This window comes from Coregonus clupeaformis, chromosome 36 (assembly GCF_020615455.1).
Source record: "Coregonus clupeaformis isolate EN_2021a chromosome 36, ASM2061545v1, whole genome shotgun sequence".
Classification (NCBI taxonomy): Eukaryota; Metazoa; Chordata; class Actinopteri; order Salmoniformes; family Salmonidae; genus Coregonus; species Coregonus clupeaformis.
The window spans coordinates 8,640,552-8,666,834 of NC_059227.1; the positions used below are offsets into that span (position 1 = coordinate 8,640,552).

Genomic DNA, 26,283 nt, shown 5'->3' on the forward strand with positions numbered 1-26,283 from the left:
TATGAATAGGTACGTGAGAAGTGTTCTCCCTGTTTATTTATTATTTCAACGTAGACTTTGATTTGAAGCCATTCTTGTGATTTTGCTATTCATTGTAAATGTTGTGGGCCTACGTAGCTAAGTATCTATGATCATATGCTATACATGTTTTTTGTATGTTGTTTTTATCTGTGAATTGGCCAATGCTATTAGGCCACACCCGGCCATGATTACAGACACCTGCGTGTGTCCTTTCACACTATATAAACCAGTGACCTGCAGTGTTTGTCATTATACCCTGATGAGGACAGCTTGTCTGTCGAAACGCTGGTTATTAAGATATTAAATTATTGCATCTGAGCTCCTAGAGTGTGTGGCTTTCCTTTTCTTTTTGAAGTGTTTACGCCGTCAGCCAGCACCTCGCCTAAATAGGTGTGCGTTTCTTTCGCCTTTATTTCAGTCAGTTAGTATTTCGTATTTTTGGCTGTCTGCCTGTTTTTTGGAGTCTTATTTGCTCTGCCTTTTTCCTGTAAAGTCCGTTATTTTGTATCCTGGTTTCGGGACCATCAGTAAAGTTCCTTGTTTCACCATCTCTGCCTACTGTCTAACCTGCACCGCACCTGGGTCACACCTCACACCAACACTTACAGGTAATAGGGGATCAGTGTAATATCAGTGTCTCTTTTTCACTTCCAGTTCTCTTGAATTACTCTTTCTCCATCTGCCTATCTTCTTGGTATTTTTCTCCCTTTCTCTGGGCTATTTCCCCCATCTCTCTGCCTCCACCCCTCCTCTCACCCTCCTCAGTTCACTCCACGTTTGGCCTATGGCATTGCCCAGGATAAAGGCTCTGTGTGGAACGTGAAGTGGTGCCCAGGAGGAGCCTGGGAGCTGCCCACAACTAACAAAGGTAGGAACAGAAGCACACAGAGACGCAGGGACATGTTATCCACATCATTAATACCTGTTTGGCACTGCATGATGGAGGCAGCTAAAGCCTCAACATGACTGTGAAAGAACTGTACAAGACGCTGAGCTAAATAATATACAATTCATGACTCTCTCTCTCCGGCAGGCCCCTCATATGCCCAGACTGTGTCTCCTGGATGCCTCCACGTCAGACAGTCACATCATCTACAGCATGCCTCAACCCAACACACTGCAGGCCCGCAGGAAACACACCACTAAAGGTTAGCATGCTCATTTAACACACAATAGAACAAAAGCAACTTACAATTAACACGCATATTAGTAATATGTGACAGAATATTTATCTGTAACAGATATATTAGCTATATCATTAATATATGCCTGAATCAAACCTTATACTCTGGTGTTGTAGTTGCAATGTATGTGTTGCTCCAGAAGGCAGCAGTATTGTCATTCAACAGCCTGAACTTGGTCCTGCAGAAAAGCTGGAAGTCTTTTTAAATCTGTTTTCATGCTGCTCGTTGAAGTCGCAATGTATTTATTTTTTCAAGTCAAATAAATCCACATTTGCTTCATCTTTGTTTTATGTAAGTACACATAAAAATCATGTGTTATTATTACATCATATAGACGGGTTAGCTGAGAACGTCACAAACGATGCGCACGCTTCAATGGGGCAGAAGGCCGTGTGTTGTGATTCTGGATGGCCAGATAGCTAGCAACAATGACAAGAAGCTGCCATGTGGGGAATCGTAAGTGGCTCGTTTCACGTAGTTTTATCTTGATACCATGTCTTATTTTGACTTTATTTGAGATTTATTTTATTTTACCTTTATTTAACTAGGCAAGTCAGTTAAGAACAAATTCTTATTTACAATGACGGCCTACACCGGCCAAACCCGGACGACACTGGGCCAATTGTGCGCTGCTGTCACGTCTATGCTAATATGGCTAAAATTCGCTAGCTAATCTATAACTGTAACGATGTATTTGAGACAACAAGTTCTCATTGTGCAACTTTATTTATGTTTTCAACAAACATTGGAGAAAAAAATTGTTTGCATGTTGTCAACAAACTAAGCCAACCCAGTCTGTTTTGCTCCATAGTTGCGCACGCATCGGTTTTGTTGCTAAGCAACCAACCCATCTATGCCTTAGGCTATTTACTATCGGAATATTTCTATGATCCATATTATCACCCTAAACATTTCTGTCCCTGCCTCTCCATATCTCCATCTCTCCCCTGGGATCACATGATCTGTAACCAAAGGAATAGTCGCTGGGCTTCCCCCTACTGCATTATTCTCCTATTGTTCCGCTGATGCATGGACTCTCCACACCACGAACACTGCATCCTCACACATCTAACACTGTGTGCGCGTGTGCTCATCCTCCTATGATTTTCAATGAATCTCTGCAGTAGAGAGAGAGACCGAGGGAGGGGATGGTAGGAGAAATGGAGGGAGGCAGAGCGAGCGAGAACAAGAGAGAATTGCTTGCCTGAAGTCATCCTTCACTGATTCCGCTCTCCAACCACATTCTGTCATCCCAGTCTGTCTGTAAGAGCTCCCATTTCCCCCATTTACTGGAGCGTTCAAATCTGTCTACAAGGCAATACACTCCAACGTGCCATCGACATGTACAGTGGCTTGCAAAAGTATTCATCCCCCTTGGCATTTTTCCTAGTTTGTTGCCTTACAACCTGGAATTAGAATGGTTTTGTATCAGTTCATTTACACAACATGCCTACCACTTTGAAGATGCAAAATACATTTTTTTGTGTGAAACAAACAAGACAAAACACAACTTGAGCGTGCATAACTATTCACCCCCCAAAGTCAATACTTTGTAGCGCCACCTTTTGCAGCAATTACACCTGCAAGTCTCTTGGGGTACAGTTGAAGGCGGACGTTTACATACACTTAGGTTGGAGTCATTAACTTGTTTTTCAACCACTCCACAAATTTCTTGTTAACAAACTATAGTTTTGGCAAGTCGGTTAGGACATCTGTTTTGTGCATGACACAAGTAATTTTTCTAACAATTGTTTAGACAGATTATTTCACTGTATCACAATTCCAGTGGGTCAGAAGTTTACATACAGTAAGTTTACTGTGCCTTTAAACAGCTTGGAAAACTCCAGAAAATTATGCCATGGCTTTAGAAGCTTCTGATAGGCTAATTGACATCATTTGAGTCAATTGGAGGTGTACCTGTGGATGTACACTGCTCAAAAAAAATAAAGGGAACACTTAAACAACATAATGTAACTCCAAGTCAATCACACTTCTGTGAAATCAAACTGTCCACTTAGGAAGCAACACTGATTGACAATACATTTCACATGCTGTTGTGCAAATGGAATAGACAACAGGTGGAAATTATAGGCAATTAGCAAGACACCCCCAATAAAGGACTGGTTTTGCAGGTGGTGACCACAGACCACTTCTCAGTTCCTATGCTTCCTGGCTGATGTTTTGGTCACTTTTGAATGCTGGCGGTGCTTTCACTCTAGTGGTAGCATGAGACGGAGTCTACAACCCACACAAGTGGCTCAGGTAGTGCAGCTCATCCAGGATGGCACATCAATGCGAGCTGTGGCAAGAAGGTTTGCTGTGTCTGTCAGCGTAGTGTCCAGAGCATGGAGGCGCTACCAGGAGACAGGCCAGTACCTCAGAAGACGTGGAGGAGGCCATAGGAGGGCAACAACCCAGCAGCAGGACTGCTACCTCCGCCTTTGTGCAAGGAGGAGCACTGCCAGAGCCCTGCAAAATGACCTCCAGCAGGCCACAAATGTGCATGCGTCTGCTCAAACGGTCAGAAACGGACTCCATGAGGGTGGTATGAGGGCCCGACGTCCACAGGTGGGGGTTGTGCTTACAGCCCAACACCGTGCAGGACGTTTGGCATTTGCCAGAGAACACCAAGATTGGCAAATTCGCCACTGGCGCCCTGTGCTCTTCACAGATGAAAGCAGGTTCACACTGAGCACATGTGACAGACGTGACAGTCTGGAGATGCTGTGGAGAACGTTCTGCTGCCTGCAACATCCTCCAGCATGACCGGTTTGGCGGTGGGTCAGTCATGGTGTGGGGTGGCATTTCTTTGGGGGGCTGCACAGCCCTCCATGTGCTCACCAGAGATAGCCTGACTGCCATTAGGTACCGAGATGAGATCCTCAGACCCCTTGTGAGACCATATGCTGGTGCGGTTGGCCCTGGGTTCCTCCTAATGCAAGACAAGGCTAGACCTCATGTGGCTGGAGTGTCAGCAGTTCCTGCAAGAGGAAGACATTGACACTATGGACTGGCCCGCCCGTTCCCCAGGCCTGAATCCAATTGAGCACATCTGGGACATCGTCTCGCTCCATCCACTGTACCACAGAATGTCCAGGAGTTGGCGGATGCTTTAGTCCAGGTCTGGGAGGAGATCCCTCAGGAGACCATCCGCCACCTCATCAGGAGCATGCCCAGGCGTTGTAGGGAGGTCATACAGGCACGTGGAGGCCACACACTACTGAGCCTCATTTTGACTTGTTTTAAGGACATTACATCAAAGTTGGATCAGCCTGTAGTGTGGTTTTCCACTTTAATTTTGAGGGTGACTCCAAATCCAGACCTCCATGGGTTGATACATTTGATTTCCATTGAAATTTTTTGTGTGATTTTGTTGTCAGCACATTCAACTATGTAAAGAAAAGTATTTAATAAGATTATTTCATTCATTCAGATCTAGGATGTGTTATTTTAGTGTTCCCTTAATTTTTTTGAGCAGTGTATTTCAAGGCCTACCTTCAAACTCAGTGCCTCTTTGCTTGACATCATCTAAAGAAATCAGCCAAGACCCCCAGAAAAAAAATGGTAGACCTCCACAAGTCTGGTTCATCCTTGGGAGCAATTTCCAAAAGCCTTAAAATACCACGTTCAACTGTTCAAACAATAGTATGCAAGTATAAACACTATGGGACCACGCAGCCGTCATACCGCTCAGGAAGGAGATGCATTCCGTCTCCTAGAGATGAACGTACTTTGGTGCGAAAAGAACAAATCAATCCCAGAACAACAGCAAAGGACCTTGTGAAGATGCTGGAGGAAACAGGTACGAAAGTATCTATATCCACTGTAAAACGAGTCCTATATCAACATAACCTGAAAGGCCGCTCAGCAAGGAAGAAGCCACTGCTCCAAAACCACCATTAAAAAGCCAGACTACGGTTTGCAACTGCACATGGGGACAAAGATCGTACTTTTTGGAGAAATGTCCTCTGGTCTGATGAAACAAAAAAAGAACTGTTTTGCCATAATGACCATGGTTATGTTTGGAGGAAAAAGGGGGATGCTTGCAAGCCGACGAACACCATCCCAACCGTGAAGCACGGGGGTGGCAGCATCATGCTGTGGGGGTGCTTTGCTGCAGGAGGGACTGGTGCACTTCACAAAATAGATGGCATCATGAGGAAGGAAAATGATGTGGATATATTGAAGCAACATCTCAAGGCATCAGTCAGGAAGTTAAAGCTTGGTCGCAAATGGGTCTTCCAAATGGACAATGACCCCAAGCATACTTCCAAAGTTGTGGCAAAATGGCTTAAGGACAACAAAGTCAAGGTATTGGAGTGGCCATCACAAAGCCCTGACCTCAATCATATAGAGAAGTTGTGGGCAGAACTGAAAAAGCGTGTGTGAGCAAGGAGTCCTACAAACCTGACTCAGTTACACCAGCTCTGTCAGGAGGAATGGGCCAGAATTCACCCAACTTATTGTGGGAAGGTTGTGGAAGGCTACCCGACACGTTTGACCCAAGTTAAACAATTTAAAGGCAATGCTACCAAATACTAATTGAGTGTATGTAAACTTCTGACCCACTGGGAATGTGATGAAAGAAATAGAAGTTGAAATAAATCATTCTCTCTACTATTATTCTGACATTTCACATTCTTAAAATAAAGTGGAGATCCTAACTGACCTAAGACAGGGAATTTTTACTAGGATTAACAGTCAGTAATTGTGAAACGCTGAGTTTAAATGTATTTGGCTAAGGTGTATGTAAAGTTCCAACTTCAACTGTATGTCTCTATAAGCTTGGTACATCTAGCCACTGGGATTTTTGCCCATTCTTCAAGGCAAAACTGCTTCAGCTCCTTCAAGTTGGATGGATTCCACTGGTGTACAGCGATCTTTATGTCATACCACATATTCTCAATTGGATTGAGGTCTGGGCTTTGACTAGGCCATTCCAAGACATTTACATGTTTCCCCTTAAACCACTCAAGTGTTGCTTTAGCAGTGTGCTTAGGGTCATTGTCCTGCTGGAAGGTTAACCTCCGTCCCAGTCTCAAATCTCTGGAAGACTGAAACAGGTTTCCCTCAAGAATTTCTCTGTATTTAGCGCCATCCATCATTCCTTCAATTCTGACCAGTTTTCCAGTCCCTGCCGATGGAAAAACATCCCCACAGCATGACGCTGCCACCACCATGCTTCACTGTGGGGATGGTGTTCTCGGGGTGATGAGAGGTGTTGGGTTTGCGCCAGACATAGCGTTTTCCTTTATGGCCAAAAAGCTCAATTTTAGTCTCATCTGACCAGAGTACCTTCTTCCATATGTTTGGGGAGTCTCCAACATGCCTTTTTGCTTATTTTTTTCTTTAAGCAATGGCTTTTTTTCTGGCCACTCTTCTGTAAAGCCCAGCTCTGTGAAGTGTACTGCTTAAAGTGGTCCTATGGACATATACTCCAATCTCCGCTGTGGAGCTTTGCAGCTCCTTCAGGATTATCTTTGGTCTCTTTGTTGCCTCTGATTAATGCCCTCCTTGCCTGGTCTGTGAGTTTTGGTGGGCGGCCCTCTCTTTACATTTACATTTACATTTTACGTCATTTAGCAGACGCTCTTATCCAGAGCGACTTAGTTAGTGAATACATTTTTTTTTTTTTTATACTGGCCCCCCGTGGGAATCGAACCCACAACCCTGGCGTTGCAAACACCATGCTCTATCAACTGAGCTACATCCCTGCCGGCCATTCCCTCCCCTACCCTGGACGACGCTGGGCCAATTGTGCGCAGCCCATGAGTCTCCCGGTCGCGGCCGGCTGCGACAGAGCCTGGATTCGAACCAGGATCTCTAGTGGCACAGTTAGCACTGCGTTGCAGTGCCTTAGACCACTGCGCCACTCTCTTGGCAGGTTTGTTGTGGTGCCATATTCTTTCAATTTTTTAATAATGGATTTAACGGTGCTCTGTGGGATGTTCAAAGTTTCTGATATTTTTTTACAACCCAACCCTGATCTGTACTTCTCCACAACTTTGTCCCTGACCTGCTTGGAGAGCTCCTTGGTCTTCATGGTGCCACTTGCTTGGTGGTGCCCCTTGCTTAGTGGTGTTGCAGACTCTGAGGCCTTTCATAACAGGTGTGTGTATATATACTGAGATCATGTGACAGATCATGTGACAATTAGATTGCACACAGGTGGACTTTATTTAACTTCTGAAGGTAATTGGTTGCACCAGATCTTATTTAGCGGCTTCATGGCAAAGGGGGTGAATACATATGCATGCACCACTTTCCCGTTATGTATTTTTTTTATTTTAAACAAGTTATTTTTTTCATTTCACTTCACCAATTTGGACTATATTGTTTATGTCCACTGCATGAAATCCATTTAAATTACAGGTTGTAATGCAACAAAATAGGAACAACGCCAAGGGGGATGAATACTTTTGCAAGGCACTGTACTCCATAGCAGTATCAAACTCTGCATTACAGTGTGTTTATCATGAGGTGCATATGTTTTATGAAACATCGATCTTCAGGCTATGATCATCAACGCATTAAGCCCTAGGATATCCATTCACTCCATCATAATGGATTCACAGGGTTTTAAAGATGACAGGACTTTGTAATGTGTAGCAACAGTGAGTGCTTGGCAGTTACAACAGTTATAGTAGATAGATTAGGGATATATTAATAATAATATGCCATTTCGCAGACGCTTTTATCCAAAGCGATTTACAGTCATGTGTGCATACATTTTTACGTATGGTGACACTGCCCTTTTCTACAGTCTACTACTCCCTTATGAGACTCATCAGCCTCGGGCGATGTAATAAAGACTACAGTCATTAGGTTGATGACATGTTTATCTGGCCCATCCATCATTTACACTAGAAAATACCTGCTGCATCCCACAGTTTTCGCGACTTAAAGTCAGTTTGAATGCATATTCTAATTAGATTATTCCAAACAACAGAAGCAAATGTACCATTTCACACACTGGTACACACACACAAAGGGCAGGGCTCACTCCAGGAGATAAGAGCAGCACTGCAGAGAGAGTGATTCATGAACCTGAGGGTTCTTTTGTCCAGAGTCAGGATTTTCTCTTCTTAGCTTTTTTCTCTCTCTATAACATCAGTCATCATTATCGATCCGCCTCAAAGGTTTTAGGTCTGTAGGATCACAGCTTTAGGCGTTTGTCAGCCTTATATAGGCAGCTCAGAAAGCTGGAGTCATCTTTTGACCATGGGTTTAGAATGCTCCCTTCAGTATATCAGGTTGGGGTTAACTTTTATGGAGCAGTTTGTTGATGCAGCGTTGCGTTTTTATTTTTTCACTGCCTAAAATGCCTGTCTGTTCTTTTTCTCTTTTAGTGCCCTTTCTATCCAGTTAATTGTTTTCTGCCTCATTGTACACAGTTCCTTTCACATCAGCCTCGCCCTCCCCCAGGCTCAGAGATGGGGGATGAAAAGATTACATGGTCAGTGCCCTGGGAGGTTACATTGAGGTTTTTGGACCGTTGAGAGGGAACATTGGGCCCTGGCTAGCCATCCTTCATGTCCTGCCAAGACCTCATCTGGGAGAGCCTAGCTGGGTCACTAAGCTGAACTATGACCCCCCCCTTTAGAGTCACAGCGGTCAGGGCAGCCACACCTGAGTGACGAGTGACATTTAGGGCCCCTGGTGCTGCCTGTATGGAGGGCCAGGTGTGAGGCTAAGAGAGATCGGGAGAGAGAAAGTAGTGAATTTACTCTACATGGAGCTAGAGAGAGGGGAGAAATAGGGGCTTTTAACAGACTGATAGAAAACCTGCCACAGTGGCTGGATGAAATGCAAATGAGTTCATAAAAAATCCCATTCTGTAATGCCATCACTGTAATTTAGTAATGATGTGAGCCAGCCTTGTCTCTGTGCAGAAGTGAGATGGTTAAGGGTTCAGATGCGTGTGCACGTGAGTGTGTGCTCACCGTCTGCTAAACTGTTTGGGGCAGATAATTATAGATAGCTTTTGGTGTGCGTGAAAGTGCCCGTAAAAAACCTGGTTGGTGAAAACAAAGAACCTGTCTCCTCCTCCTTCTTGCTCAATGGAGATAATTTAGTTTCCATTAGACAAGGATCTATATAATTGAAATGACAAAGAAGATGCATCGCTACGCAGTTGTTAGTGTTGGAAGCCATGAATTTCAGCCTAGTACCTGACACCTTTCTCCCCCAGACCTGTCACTCACACAGGCCTAAACCAGCCTATTGGGAAGGGAGGCTGCTGGGTTTGGGGAGGTGTGGGTGGAGGGGGTCGAAGGTGGGGTGCGGGGGCAGTGAGGCATGATGCTGTATCGACCTGAAGGGGGTGGGTGCAGAGGTGGACTGTTCAATGTGGAGACCAAAGGAGGACCTGAAATCCCCTAACCAGTGCTGTATCCCTCCTGTTAGCTATAAAGTGTCATTAGCATTTCTCCATTATTGTACATATTCCACAGTCCATGTCCTTTTGTCTAACTAACCCCATGCTGTTTTTACAGCCTTTGTAATAAGTAAAGATTCAGCCACATAAATGCCTCCGTATTAGTCCACTTTAAGTGGCCGAGCCAATAGGATCCTGCCCGCCTGTCTCGTGCCCTAGTTTCAGTTTCAAGTTTTATTAGTCGTATGTACAGGATACACATGGTATACACCGTCCAACGAAATGCTCACAGGTTTCTTCTCGACAATACAACAACAATAAGAAATAATAAAAGATAACAATTTGAACATAAAGTAAATGGCTCCGTAGAATATAATAAACATTTGAGCATTTATAGCAAATATAGGACATTTTGCAAGTAGAGTAAAGTAGTGCACAAACATTCTGAGCAACAAAGTAATAATTAATGCAATGAAAGCGATCCAGATCACTTGGCACATCCAGGAAAGGAGACCGGTTCTTTGGGTTTGGGTTAAGGCCAGCAGAGAGGCCCGTCAGATAAAGGTCCAGTCAGATCTGGTGTGATGCCAGGAGAATGTTCAGAGTCAGACTTGGAGTGTGTACTTCTATTGAAAAACAGGAGTCAGACGGAGTAGTGCCATGTCTTCTCAGTGATTGAACGGCCCTGGGCCCTGACTTTGCACATCCATATCACAGAGCGGACAGACACGGCCTGGGATTCTGACGGCTAGCCGATTCCATCTTAAACGACAGACTGGCTTTGGAGAGCTACTATGATTCCTCAGCTCCATGTCTCTCTCTCTCCCTGTCTTAGTGCTATCTGACTGCAGGGTGAATGAGAGTGTTGATTTTAGATGGGTTATGTTTGTGTGTGTGTTTGCACGCCACATAGCCCAGTTTGTTTAATTACAGTCAGTAATAAATCTGTGTTCATGTATTGAGTTATAATCTTCCCATCAATAATCATAAAGTTAATAAAGACTTTATGTGTTTCCCAATAGGTGGAGCCAGCCCAGCACTGATCTGCCAGGTAGGCTAATATCTATTCTCTCATCCTCACAAAACACAGCTGTATGGCAAGTTGAACTGTAATCTTCAACTCGCAGCAATTCTGAGAAATAGAAGTCACTGTCCAGCCACACGCACACACAATGTTTTATTTTAAATCTTATGATATGCTTGTCCTGCTGATGTGTACAAATCTCATTCTTATCCTTCCATGTGTGTCTGTAGGTACATGGTGTGATCACCCTGAAGAGAGGCTCCTTCAAGGCCAACCATGATGAAAAGACTAACCAGGTCCTCTCCATGGACTGGCTGCCTGTTAAACCTCACAACATCCTTGCTGCTGGCTTCTATGATGGTACTCAACAACACCGTAGCATTCAGTACATCTGTGTCTCATTGATTGTTATTCATTTAATCAAGGATTGGTAGCGATTTGGTGGGGCAACATGTAGTCTAGAAGTACTAGTCTGATTCTGTTAAAACTACAGTACATTTGGCACTCACTTGAGTAAACATTGGATTATGAGCCCCATTCTTATAGTCAGTGAGGTTGACCGACATGTCTGGGTTTTTGTAAACATTATACTTAAGCAATAAGGCAATGATGATTGGCTGACAGCCGTGGTATATCAGACCGTGTACCACGGGTATGACAAAACATTTATTTTTACTCCTCTAATTACGTTGGTAACCCGTTTATAATAGCAATAACGCACCTCTGGGGTTTGTGGTATATGGGCAATATATCACGGCTAAGGGCGGTTCTTACGCACGATGCAACGCAGAGTGCCTGGATACAGCCCTTAGCCGTGGTATATTGACCAGTGTAAGGCTTACATTATCAGACTGAGTCCCAGTGAGGTAGGCTACATTACTGCCTGCATCGGAGTAACCAGCCATCATTGCCATTCTGAACATGTAGCCTTGTTTTCATCCCCAACAATCCAATATGGTCGTGGACCGTAAAAAGCAGTGACCTTCCGGCTGTGAGTTCCACGCTGCACCATGCAGCTGTCTGAGTCTGCTGTAGGGCAGGGTGGCAGGCTGCTGGAGAAAGGCTCACACATTCATACACACACTTTATAAACATTCATACACACTCACAGCTCATGGTGATAGCTATGCAATTGTAATAACCACACACTGTCTCTGAGCTAAAACACACTCCCATCTGCCTTATTGGAGGATGGAAGTGGAGCGGAGAGGTAAACCGATGGTGGCAATAGGGAATGAAGAGGGGAAGGAAGGGAATGAAGATGTAATTTCACTCCGTTGCGCTCGGTGATGTTGTGATTCATGTAAACATGTGCACGTGTGAGGGTGGGGTAGGGAGGGGTGGGGGGACACTCAGCTGTCACTCCAGCCCCACTACAGATGCTCTGTTGGGGGCAGACTCTAGACTAGAGGGTACGTACCTATGGCCAGGGGCCGGACCATCCTGGTCAAATAGTCTCACGAAGGCACTGGTAGTGGAAGCACGCTAAAGACTGCTTCTCTGGAAGTTTCACACCGAGAATGGGGAGATTAATGTCTCTGAGCTCTCTGTGACTGTAACTGTATGTTCACTATTACATCCCATGGACTAAAGGGTTGGGACCTGGTCTGTTCCCAAACAACACCACTGAGTTTATTGGCTACTGCTCAGTGCCTGCCCTTCCCTCTCATAGCATCTTTAATGAAACACTTATTTACCCCTGTAGTAAAGTCTAAAATAATCGTAGCCTCCCGGGCCATGCTTCTCCTGTGTAACAGCGCAGATAAATCTAATTAACTAGAAGAGTTAGAAGGCTAGGTGAACCCCATCCCATCTCACTCCTCAGTCTGCTGCATACTGAACAACCACCAGCAGCTTAAAGCACCAGGGTTATGTGTGAGGATAATCTTTATTCGAAAGCTGTAAAGATATCAGGAGTCACGGGTTAGAGTGTAACATTGATAGGCCATAACAGCCAGTTATTCTCCAGTCTATGGGCTGGTGTTATGGAGGCACTTGGGGCCCTGCTCTGGGTTGTTTGGCAGGGGGCAGGCATCCATCTTATCTGTCTTACTGGGTTTTAATTAGGGCCGGGGCGATACCAGTATCGCGATACTCGTTAGTATCGTGGCAGGGAAACAAAACACAAAACACAAAGCGGATTTAACTTCTTGAGGAAAACAGCCCTAATGTTGGAAATATACATAATTATCTTGTCATCCAGAGTCACATTTATATATTTTCCACAATATTTGACATACAACAGGTTTTTAAAGGACCAAACAGTATGATCTGCTTCGTGTTTTCATTTTTGGCACGGAAAAAAATATTGCGATACTGGTATCGTCCCGGCCCTAGTTTTAATGAGGGACAATAAAGAGCTACTGTACAGGACACTGGGCAGACTGGAGCTGTCCACGCCCACCTTTTCTTCCTCCTTCATTTCCCTCTCTTGTGATTAGACTGCCTGCCATCTTCTCTCCACCTTTTCTACTCTCCATCAGCTCCACTAATGTCTCCTATCCTCCCTCCTGTTCTATTACTTTTTCTTTCCTCTCCTCCATTGTGCTCCCCTCATCTCTTCTCCCCTCTGCCCATCCCTCTCCTAGAGACCTCATGGTGATGGCAGGGGATGGTAACGATGTGGGACCTGAGGAGGACCTGGGAGCCCTGCCAGTCCTTCAAGCTCTTCCTCTCCACCGAGGCGGCCTGGCCCCTGCACTGGCCTGGGGTCTCCATCTCTCAGGAGAGTACCTACGCCATGTGAGTCCCTCTCTCCTCTTTTCCCTCTGAATCTAGTAATATCTTACCTCCATTGTCGTCTCCTATCCTCCCTCTCTTTCCCCTTCCTTGCGTCTTTTGCTTGTGTAATCGATACCTTGTTCTTTTCTATTCTGCTCTATTGTATTATATAGTGCTTTGTTCTTGGTATGTTTTGTCAGGGGACATGACTAATTTCGCATGTCCCCCTCCAGGTTTGGCCAACATGGACTCCATTACTTTGACTCAGGGTACCTGGGCTTCAAGCCACTATTTCTGGTGCCACGGAAAGGGACCATGTGGGGAACTGGGGCAGAAATATAAACCTATTCCACTGTAGTCTCTACCCTTATACACTTCTGTAGATTGCTTATACCTATTCAATCCTTTCAGATCAACTGACGGGATAGGGACTAGAGGTACGTTCAGTTCGCTTGAACATTTGCTACGTTGCGGAAGAGTTTGTACTGAACGGCATGTTTCCCCAAAACGTTCTTGTACATTCTTGAACAGACTTTGAGGTATGTTTGTCTCCCATTTGTAGGGTGTGGCGTGGTGTGGCTTGAAGCAATGAGTGACATATGTAAAGGGAAGTGGCCATGCTGACAGTGTTCCCCAACCCACAACCCAACCCCTCCCCTTTTCAACTGGTCGTTCAGTACAGCACCGTTTTCGTTCAATTGAACGTTCCAGAATGTAAAAACTTACTGGACACAGCCTAGGTGTTGAGTTCATATTGGGCTGCACACCATCTGTTGACCGACCCACCTTTTTTGTGCTGATTGGTCTACCTTGGTATTTCTGCAGAGCCTGTCTATATTTGATTGGCTAAACAGCTGTGACTGCAGACATGGTGGGAGATATACATGGTAGGAGACATGATCATGATCCTACTACCCAACCTGTTCAACAACCCTTGCTACCTCAAACGATTCATCGAGCGCAGATTTGTACGTACCCTATCCGGCCCTGCCTCACACCACACACCGATATCTCCCAAAATACATTGACTTGCACAACAATGAATACAGTATAAAGAAAAATTGTGAAACATTAAAGTTATCAATTTTAGATAAAACTATACTAAATATATTCACATGTCATCAAATACAGTGCCTTGCAAAAGTATTTTACATTTACGTAATTTAGCAGACGCTCTTATCCAGAGCGACTTACAGTTAGTGAGTGCATACATGTTCATACTGGTCCCCCGTGGGAATCAAACCCACAACCTTGGCGTTGCAAGCGCCATGCTCTACCAACTGTGCTACACGGGACTATTCATCCCCCTTGGCGTTTTTACCTATTTTGTTGCATTACAACCTGTAATTTTAAATGGATTTATATTTGGATTTCCTGTAATGGACATACACAAAATAGTCCAAATTGGTGAAGTGAAATGAAAAAAATTACTTGTTTCAAAAAATTCAAAACAATAAATAACGGTAAAGTGGTGCGTGCTTATGTATTCACCTACTTTGCTATGGAGCCTCTAAATAAGATCTGGTGCAACAAATTACCTTCAGAAGTCACATAATTAGTTAGATTGCACACAGTTGGACTTTATTTAAGTGTCACATGATCTCAGTATATATACACCTGTTCTGAAAGGCCCCAGTGTCTGCAACACCGCTAAGCAAGGGGCACCACCAAACAAGCGGCCCATGAAGACCAAGGAGCTCTCCAAACAGGTCAGGGACATTGTGGAGAAGTACAGATCAGGGTTGGGTTATAAAAAAATATCAGAAACTTTGAACATCCCACGGAGCACCATTTTATTAAAAAATTGAAAGAATATGGCACCACAACAAACCTGCCAAGAGAGGGCCGCCCACAAAAACTCACGGACCAGGCAAGGAGGGCATTAATCAGAGAGGCAACAAAGAGACCAAAGATAACCCTGAAGGAGCTGCAAAGCTCCATAGCGGAGATTGGAGTATCTGTCCATAGGACCACTTTTAAGCAGTACACTTCACAGAGCTGGGCTTTACGGAAGAGTGGCCAGAAAAAAGCCATTGCTTAAAGAAAAAAAGAAGCAAACACGTTTGGTGTTCGCCAAAAAGGCATGTGGGAGACTCCCCAAACATATGGAAGAAGGTACTCTGGTCAGATGAGACTAAAATTGAGCTTTTTGGCCATCAAGAAAAGCGCTATGTCTGGCGCAAAACCAACACCTCTCATCACCACCAGAACACCATCAAGTTTTTCATCGGCAGGGACTGAGAAACTGGTCAGAATTGAAGGAATGATGGATGGCGCTAAATACAGGGAAATTCTTGAGGGAAACCTGTTTCAGTCTTCCAGAGATTTGAGACTGGGACGGAGGTTCACCTTCCAGCAGGACAATGACCCTAAGCATACTGCTAAAGCAACACTTGAGTGGTTTAAGGGGAAACATTGAAATGTCTTGGAATGGCCTAGTCAAAGCCCAGACCTCAATCCAATTGAGAATCTGTGGTATGACTTAAAGATTGCTGTACACCAGTGGAATCCATCCAAATTGATGGAGCTGAAGTAGTTTTGCCTTGAAGAATGGGCAAAAATCCCAGTGGCTAGACGTGCCAAGCTTATAGAGACATACCCCAAGAGACTTGCAGCTGTAATTGCTGCAAAATGTGGCTCTACAAAGTATTGACTTTGGGGGGGTGAATAGTTATGCACGCTCAAGTTCTGTTTTTTTGTCTATTTTTTTCATGTGAAACAAACAAGAAATAAGTGTTCATCTTCAAAGTGGTAGGCATGTTGTGTAAATCAAATGATACAAACCCCCAAATAATCAATTTTAATTCCAGGTTGTAAGGCAACAAAATAGGAAATATGCCATGGGCGGTGAATACTTTCGCAAGCCACTGTAATTGATTAAAACACACTGTTGCAATGAAGGTCTGCTGTCGCCTCATTTACATTTACATCATTTAGCAGACGCTCTTAGCCAGAGCGACATACAAATTGGTGCATTCAACTTATGATAGCCAGTGGGACAACCACGTTTCTTTTTTTTTTATGGGGGGGGGGGGGGGTAGAAGGATTACTTTATACTATTCCAGGTATTCCTTAAAGAGGTAGTGTTTCAAGTGTCTCCGGAAGGTGGTCAGTGACTCCGCTTCTCTGTAAGGTACCACCATGGTGTAGCCGGAGGACAGCTAGTGTCCGTCCTCCTCTGGGTATATTGACTTCAATACAAAACCTAGGAGGCTCATGGTTCTCACCCCCTTCCATAGACTTACACAGTAATTATGACAACTTCCGGAGGATGTCCTCCAACCTGTCAGAGCTCTTGCAGCGTGAACTGACATGTTGTCCACCCAATCAAATGATCAGAGAATGAATCTAGTACTGAAAGCATAAGCTACAGCTAGCATAAAATGTGGTGAGTAGTTAACTCAGAGAGAGAGAAAGACAATAGTTGAGCAGTTTTGAACAAATTCAATTTTATTTTTTTACTTGAATGCAGCTAGCTAAACTAGGCTAAACTAGCGAATGCAGCTAGCTAGTTTAGCCTACTCAAACACCCAGCTCAAACAGAGAGGGATGCTCTGTTAGCTAGCTGGCTATGGCTATCCAACACTGGAACTCTTCCAAGTTAAGCTTTTGGTTTTATTAATTTATTGCCACGGGGGCCCGCCGGTGTAACTGCTAAACCGCTTGCTTACAGATTACTCAAATGTTTCTCTCTACCTGTGCACCTACGTTGTAAACTTTCATTCATAGGCTAGGTTGTACCAACCTCATGATGGGTATAGGGAAAATTTGAGTATCACATAGTAGCCTAAACCTATCAATGTTATATTGAGCTGGGTGAATGGCAAATGAATGACAGAAGTACTACCTCCACTACCACGACATTGACGTGGTGGGTCAGAGTTAGAACAGAGGGAGTAGTTAATGAAAATACTTTCTATGGGGAGTAAAACTCCCTGTCTGTCTTAATCTCACTCTCACAGCTGCTTGGGATCTGATAAGGTGAGTGTGCACGCTCGTGTCTGTGGGGTGTGGGGGGGTGGGGGGGACTCCACTTAATGACTTGTCACCATTTAGAGAGCACTGAGATGAGATGAGATCAGTGACTGACTCACTGACTGAGGTAGAGTAGCAGTGAGCGGACAGTATTTTTGCCATGCTCATTGCTATCCTTTGACCCCCTCACTCTGTGATCGTCTCAGCTGTCTGTCCCTGCTACATCTCAGCACAAACATATTCGGCTGTTTGTGTGTGTTAAACCATTAATTGTAAAAGTATAAAAAATGTGTTGGAAAATGTTTTTGCTTTTTTGCAGATATTTGCACAAAACTGCCTAAGCTCTGCATTGTAGGGGATTGTATGTGTTTTTGTGTGTCAGGATCAGCCTGCAGTCCCTGAGCAACCAATGCCACACACCAATATACGCGCCCAGTGTGTTTGCATGCGCGTGGCTTACTAGGCCGACAGATTTATTAGATTAGTCTCAGACACACCTGAATGAACTTGAGGGTCCAGGGAGCATCTGCAAACGCTATCCATGCTCACACTGGTGGCGTTGGTTTCCACAACAACTCAGCAGTGCACCCAGCAGTGGCCCCTAGTGACAGCAGACTCCCGGGTTAGGACTTTATTAAGTGTTGCACCCTTCATTAATTTAAAAACCACCATCCATCCTTCCCCTTTTCCCTCTCCACCCCTCCTCTCTCTATGGCTCCTCCATCTGTTACCCTGCCTTCCGCTCCACCGGCCCTGTCGCTGCCCCGCACACACACACATCTCACGCACACCACTCCTGAGTCTCCCAATGCAGCAAAGCCATGGGGCCATGGCCTTCTAAGCACAACCATTACCCACAACACACCAGGCCAGTGCCCCATTACCTCTGGTGTGTCACCTCACTGGGGCCTGGCGATGGTGAGGGCAGTAAGCTCTTTATTCCTGCTACTTGACTTAACGCTCTTCTCACTCAACCCCTGAGAGGAGAACTACCCTAGCCGCAATCTGTCTCCCCACTGTCCAGTGTGGGAAACACTATTTCACAGAGTTCAGAGGTATAGGCCAGGGAAGATGAGGCATATTCATACTGAGAGAGAAGAAATGGTCAAAAAGATAATAATGAGATATTAATCTTTATTTACTTTTAGTTTATGATACAGTAGTATATAATAGCTCTGTGTTTGGGTGTTTTTAATTTTGTGATGTTTTAGCTCGTAATCAGACTCGATTGAACACTTTCTCTTCCAGAGGACGTTTAAGAATGTCCAGAACTGAGCTCCTTGGAAGCACATGCAGGCTGCAGAGACCAAAGGGGGACTAGGCCTGGACATGATGCCTTTAGCTTCACTAACCAAGGTGAGTCTAACACTGCCTAATATCACAAGACGGAACGACTCTTCCATTGTAATGTTTTTCATTGCTGGAGCAGCCAGGCTGAATGCTGTGTGAATGTGATCTCTGTGACCCCCTGGTCTGCATTAGGCCCAGCTGGGATATAGGGAGGAGAGGAGGAGATACTCTCTGATGGCCAGGCAGCGATAAAGATAGACAGAAAGTAATGAGCTGTAAAATGAGGAAAATGTCACCCCGGGCCTCAGTGGTGAGATGGAAAGATGGAGGGAGGGATGCGAGGAGAATAAAAAGTGCTGTAGGCATGATGTGTGGTGTCTGGGTCGTGACGAATAGAGTGGTGGAGATGGGCGGGGCTCTCCTAAGTGACACGGAGGGGAGCAGGAGAGGACACTAGTCATGAAGGCAGTCATTTCTTAAACTAGCTCGTTGTACCACTGAGCCTTTTGTCTTAGTTGAAATACATTTTCTTTAAAAAATGTGGGCATTATTTGCCATGTTCAGTTAGTTAATGATAAGTAAAGGTTTCAGGCAGTTATTGAAACCAGTTTTCACAAAAACTGCTTTTTGAGGACCACAGCAGTCTACTGGATAGATGAGTCACTCATTGACTAACATTTCCAATGTAGGCACAGTGATAGCAACCCAGAGATTGGTCATAGAGCCAGTGACTCTAGAGCCGATGAGTCTGACCATTTAGGGAAGCAGAGACTGTGGATTAAGCAAATATTCTGATTGGAATCGATCGGCTGGGTAGTTGCACTGGAGCGCAACACTGTCAGAGTGCATTAGCCCTCTGGCTTAAGTCTGACAGCCATGCCTTCAGAGAACATGCCTTCAGAGAGCACAGCTGGCAATTTGGTCGCATTAACGGGATAGACTAAATCTCCACTGTCTCTCAAGCACTACACTGTTATTTATTGGTACTGTATAGAGCAGCTAGATTCAGCCGCAGGACAATTTTTTTTTCTTGAGCGGATGGTCGGGGGCCGAAACATAATTACAAATAATTTGTAGACTGCAAATTGATTGCAAGAAGGCCAAAAATATATAACGTTTGACTAAAACATAATAATTTACAACCTTGCTTACGTTTGTATACGATCACGTGTCTCTTCTGTGTGGGAATACTTGGGTACAGATTTCTTAAATTAAAATCACTTGGAGCTGATTTCCTGGTGTTTTTACAGTCTTTTATGTCCAACAATGACGATAGTAATAAAAAAACGTTTTTGTTACTTAGAGGGCCAAATAAAACCACCGCCAGTTGGGGAACCCTGGTATAGAGGTTGACAGGTTAACCTTAATCCCTCATCCCTGTCCATTCCCTGTGTAAAGGTTAGGTATGTTTTAGTGGGTGAGGGATATTTCTAGTTGTGGATATGTGATTGTTGAATTGAGGACATAATTTCTCCTTGAAAGGACAAACATAATATGGCCATTTTTATCCAGTTGACTTAGTCGCCCATGCAGGAATAAAACCTACAGGTCTGGTGTCGCAAGCATACAACTGAGCCATCTCTTAATCAACATATATCATCATCCCAGTGTGCGTTGACTCACCCTGTTCATCTCTGTAGATCAGTTTCAACGCCAACCTGTGTGCATTCTCCCGAGTGGCGCAGTGGTCTAAGGCACTGCATCGCAGTGCTAGCTGTGCCACTAGAGATCCTGGTTCGACTCCAGGCTCTGTCGTAGCTGGCCGTGACCGGGAGACCCATGGGGCGGCGCACAATTGGCCCAGCGTCGTCCAGGGTAGGGGAGGGAATGGCCGGCAGGGATGTAGCTCAGTTGGTAGAGCATGGCGTTTGCAACGCCAGGGTTGTGGGTTCGTTTCCCATGGGGGGCCAGTATGAAAAAAATAAAGATGTATGCACTCACTAACTGTAAGTCGCTCTGGATAAGAGCGTCTGCTAAATGACTGTAATGTAAATGTGTTGTCTGGGGGCCAGGCAGGCCTGGTGAGAGACCACTGCCTCTGGGCCATGAACAGTTCTCACATTAACAAGATGGTGCAGGAGAGCCAGGCCCAGTTCAGCACCATGTTCAGCCAGGAAGCCACAGACAGCCAGGGGGAGGCCAGCGCTGTTAGACACACCACAGAGAAGCTATAGGGTTCCTGGAGGTCTGCTACCTGGAGATCCCCCTCAGTACTGCAATGTGCTCCACTCTCCACTCCACTAATATTAGGGCTTCATTCTAACTTGGAATCCACACACGGAACATGCATGTCAAAATTAGATTTGCATGAAAGTTTGAGTTACAGGAGTGGATCTCAAGGTAGGATCCAGCCCCAAGGAATGTGATTGGCTGATTTTGTTTGACAGTAAGCCCATTGTGTAATAGTATTATGCCATTTAGAAGATTATTTTATCCAAAGCGACTTACAGTCATGCGTGCATGCATTTTACGTATGGATGGTCCCGGGAATTGAACACACTACCGTGACGTTACAAGCGCCATGCTCTACCAACGGAGCTACAAAGGACCACCATTTTTTTATATTCAACTTTTTTTGAGAAGGAAAAATAAATTATATTTTGCTAGAACTTGTAAATATGTTTTTACTTGTATTTGTATATGCATATTTAGTGTGAATACACTGTAAACTGAGGACTGACTTGAAGGTTCTTATAGAACTCATACACTGCGTCATTGCAAACCTATAGCACTTTAGGGTTTTTCCTGTTCATTCATTCTCCTTATCTTCTGCCTTTCTTGCCACCGTTCCTTTTCTATCTCACACTTTCAGGTGCATGCTTTCTGTATATCAGGTATACACCATGTGTTATGTTTGTCTCTGATCCAATGAGTTTATACTTTGTCTGAGGGTTTGTCTGTCAATCTAATTTTATTAATAATATATTTTCAGTCTAAATCTGAGCTCTTTTTCCTCGTATTCCCATTTTCCCTGTAGCATAGTACCAGGGACCTGAGTCAAGGCCTCCTGTAGTTAATGAATGTAATGGAAGTCTGTAGTTAAGCCTGTAGTGAGAAACTGTAATGAAATCTAATTGTGTGTAATCATGGGCTATCGCTGCAGTGATCCATTCCTGTCTGATTGAATGGAGCCACTATTTGACTACCCCATTTAAGAGCTGTTGATGGTGGGAAAGGGTCCAGGGAGGATTGGACTAAAGGTAATAAAGCAGCAGTAAAAGACTATCATCAGCGCTGCCTTATATCAACCTGGACTCATAGTAAACTTACATCCGGGACACTTCAATTAGTATTATATGTTGCATTTCGTATGGTATGTATTCATTTGTGGATGTCCATCTATTCCATATGATACTGTATGTTATGAATTGCAATTCGTACAATATGTTATACATTTGCAAAATGTATGTTCTTCAAACAGTCAGTCTCTTTCTTAGGATACCGCTTGTCAGAGTCAGGGGTCGAGATGGAGTGTGCATTTCAGCCGTGCGTAATTGGCCGACTACTACCACGGTAAAAGAGATGCAGCGATTTTTGGGTTTTGCCAACTACTACCGGAAATGTATCCTGGGCTTTGGCCAGGTAGTAGCTCCCATCACCTCTTTGCTAAAGGGCGGACCGGTGCGCCTGCAGTGGTCAGCTGAGGCGAACATGGCTTTTGGTCAGCTGAAGGCGCTGTTCACCTCGGCTCCTGTGCTGGCTCATCCGGATCCTTCCTTGCAATTCACAGTCGTGGTGGACGCGTCCGAGGCTGGTTTAGGAGCTGTACTGTCTCAGCGCTCGGGTACGCCTCCCAAACTCCGCCCCTGTGATATCTTTTCGAAGAAGCTCAGCCCGGCGGAGCAAAACTATGATGTGGGGGATCGGGAGCTGTTAGCTGTTGGTAAAGCTCTTAAGGTGTGGAGACATTGGCTTGAGGGGGCTAAACACCCTTTTCTCATTTTGACTGACCACCACAATCTGGAGTACATACAGGCAGCGAGGAGACTGAATCCTCGTCAGGCAATGTGGGCCATGTTTTTCACGCGTTTTGTGTTCACCCTATCATATAGACCAGGTTCCCAGAATGCTAAGGAAGACGCTCTGTCCCGGCTGTATGACTCAGAGGAGCGGACCAGGGAGCCCACTCCCATACTTCCGGCTTCTTGTCTGGTGGCCCCTGTGGTATGGGAGGTTGACGCGGACATCGAGCGGGCGTTACGCACGGAGCCCACTCCCCCCCCCAGTGTCCAGTGGGTCGTGTGTACGTTCCGTCTGATGTTCCCGATCGTTTGATCTATTGGGCTCACACGTCACCCTCTTCTGGCCATCCTGGCATCGGTCGGACAGTGCGCTGTCTTAGTGGGAAGTACTGGTGGCCTACCTTAGCTCAGGACGTGAGGATTTATGTTTCTTCCTGTTCGGTGTGCGCCCAGTGCAAGGCACCTAGACACCTGCCCAGAAGTCAATTACAACCTCTCCCCGTTCCACAACTGCCGTGGTCACACCTATCGGTGGACTTTGTTACGGATCGGTTTTCTAAGTCCTGTCGTCTCATTCCTTTGCCCGGCTCCCTACTACCCTACAGACCGCAGAGGCCCTGTTTACACACGGGGTACCTGAGGATATAGTGTCTGATCGGGGTCCTCAGTTTACATCGAGGGTCTGGAGGGCGTTTATGGATCATCTGGGGGTCTCTGTCATCCTGACCTCAGGGTTTCACCCCGAGAGTAATGGGCAGGTGGAGAGAGTAAACGAGGATGTGGGTAGGTTTCTGAGGTCGTATTGCCAGGACCTGCAGGGGGATTGGTCAGTTTACATCCCCTGGGCAGAGATGGCACAAAATTCCCTCCTCCACTGACCTGTCTCCCTTTCAGTGTGTACTAGGTTACCAGCCGGTCCTGGCACCGTGGCATCAGAGCCAGATCGAGGCACCTGCGGTGGATGAATGGTTTCGGTGCTCGGCGGAGACCTGGAACGCTGCCCATGTACGCCTGCAAAGGGCTAATAGGAGACAGAAGGCGAGTGCCGACCGCCACCGCAGTGAGGCTCCGGTGTATGCACCGGGTGACCGGGTCTGGCTCTCGACCCGAAACCTGCCCCTTCGCCTGCCCTGCCGGAAGCTGGGTCGGCGGTTTGTGGGGCCCTTTTAAGTCCTGAGGAGGTAGAACAAGGTTTGTTCTAGGTTACAGCTCCCCCCTGATTACCGTACTAACCCCTCGTTCCATGTGTCTCTCCTCAGGCTGGTGGTAGCTGGTCCGCTCCAGGAGTCTGAGGTGCAGGAGGTTCCTCCGCAACCCATTGGACATTGAGGTGGCAACGGCGTACTCGGTCTGTTCCATCCTGGATTCGAGGCGTCGGGTTGGAGGCCTGCAGTATCTCGTGGAGTGGGAGGGGTACGGTCCGGAGGAACAGAGCTGGGTTCCCAGGAGGGACATCCTCGATCCCTCCTTTTAAGGGAGTTCCATCGTCGTCATCCGACTCGCCCTGCTCCGCGTCCTCCTGGCCGTCCCCGAGGCCGGTGTTGACGCACGGCTGGAGCAGCGCGTCGTTCGGGGGGGTACTGTCACGGATACAGCCGTGGCTGCCCCTCCTCCTTGCTCGGGCAGTCTTCGGCATTCGTCGTCACCGGAGTACTAGCTGCCACCGATCGATGTTTCTGTGTCACACTAGTCCTGTCTTTATTATTCACACCTGTTACTCATTAGGCTTATTGGTTTCCCTATATATTACCTCTGTTTTCCCTCCTGGGTTTGTCGTTGATTGTTCGTTGTTACGTCGTCTGTTGAGCTGTTGTTTAGCTCTTCCCTGCGTGGAGGGTTTGCTATGGTTTACTTTGTGTTTAGTAAAGCCATACTTTTCTAGGTTCTGTGTCCTGTGCCTGGTTCCGTTTCACCACTTCACCCAGACGCTGACATGATCAGTCTATCATTTTAATGGTAGGTTTATTTGAACAGTGAGAGACAGAATAACAACAGAAATCCAGAAAAATGATGTCAAAAATGTTATAAATGTATCTGCATTTTAATGAGGGAAGTAAGTATTTGACCCCTCTGTAAAACATGACTTAGTACTTGGAAGCAAAACCCTTGTTGGCAATCACAGAGGTCAGACGTTTCTCTTAGTTGGCCACCAGGTTTGCACACATCTCAGGAGGGATTTTGTCCCACTGCTCTTTGCAGATCTTCTCCAAGTTGGTGGCAAAGAGCTCGATTTTGGTCTCATCTGACCACAACACTTTCACCCAGTTCTCCTCTGAATCATTCAGATGTTCATTGGCAAACTTCAGACAGGCCTGTATATGTGCTTTCTTGAGCAGGGGGACCTTGCGGGCGTTGCAGGATTTCAGTCCTTCACGGCGTAGTGTGTTACCAATTGTTTTCTTGGTGACTATGGTCCCAGCTGCCTTGAGATCATTGACAAGATCCTCCCGTGTAGTTCTGGGCTGATTCCTCACCGTTCTCATGATCATAGCAACTCCACGAGGTGAGATCTTGCATGGAGCCCCAGGCCGAGGGAGATTGACAGTTCTTTTGTGTTTCTTCCATTTGCGAATAATCGCACCAACTGTTGTCACCTTCTCACCAAGCTGCTTGGCGATGGTCTTGTAGCCCATTCTAGCCTTGTGTAGGTCTACAATCTTGTCCCTGACATCCTTGGAGAGCTCTTTGGTCTTGGCCATGGTGGAGTGTTTGTAATCTGATTGATTGATTGCTTCTGTGGACAGGTCTTTTTATACAGGTAACAAACTGAGATTAGGAGCACTCCCTTTAAGAGTGTGCTCCTAATCTCAGCTCGTTACCTGTAAAAGACACCTGGGAGCCAGAAATCTTTCTGATTGAGAGGGGGTCAAATACTTATTTCCCTCATTAAAATGCTAATCAATATATAACATTTTTGACATGCGTTTTTCTGGACTTTTTTGTTGTTATTCTGTCTCTCACTGTTCAAATAAACCTACCATTAAAATTATAGACTGATCATGTCTTTGTCAGTGGGCAAACGTACAAAATCAGCAGGGGATCAAATACTTTTTTCCCTCACTGTATCACCATTACTACGGCCATGTTCGAGAGGAACAAAAACCCCAATGTATCATGGGTAAATTCTGACTGATCTACAAATAATGAGTCATTATTTATGATGAAAGGTGATTTGTAGATCAGTCAGTCGGCAGTCGCCTGCAGTCGCTTTGATGCTCTCGAACACGGCCTAAGTGTAGCTAGGTGAGGAAGTGATGGCCTACTCTGGGCTTGTTCGACATTGCAGCCGACAGTGCAGGCGACTGCCAACTGACTGATCTACAAATCACTTTGCATCATAAATAACGACTCATTATTATTCGTAGATCAGTCAGTCAGTTACAATTTACCCATGATACATCACTGTTTCGATGCTCTCGAACAAAGCCGTAGTAATGGTGATATGTGAATATTTCCTGCTGCTGCTCTGTACAGTAAACTACAGTACTCTCAGGATGTAATTAGTTGTCTTGATTGTGACTGGAGATCTATTATCTGGAATGACACTAATGAGGAGTATTATTGGCCTGTAAAGTTTACAGCTCTGAAAATAATGAAATAATTCATAGCCCCCAGTTATCTGCATACTTTTATTTAAGTTTTACAAAAATCTCACCAAACATATCAATAAAATATCAAACAGTGACCAGTCGTTTTAATATAATATCACCAAACATTTACACACAGGAC

The 26,283-nt window shown here is 45.3% G+C and overlaps 1 long non-coding RNA gene across 1 annotated transcript; it reads left to right on the plus strand.

Moving 5' to 3' along the window:
- Positions 1 to 1,477: 1,477 nt before the first annotated feature.
- LOC121552868 lies at positions 1,478 to 23,974 on the plus strand. The gene is made up of 6 exons (XR_005997308.2): positions 1,478 to 1,661; positions 10,605 to 10,633; positions 10,837 to 10,966; positions 13,195 to 13,348; positions 18,551 to 18,658; positions 23,814 to 23,974. It is a non-coding gene; the product is annotated as an uncharacterized LOC121552868 (long non-coding RNA).
- Positions 23,975 to 26,283: the final 2,309 nt, after the last annotated feature.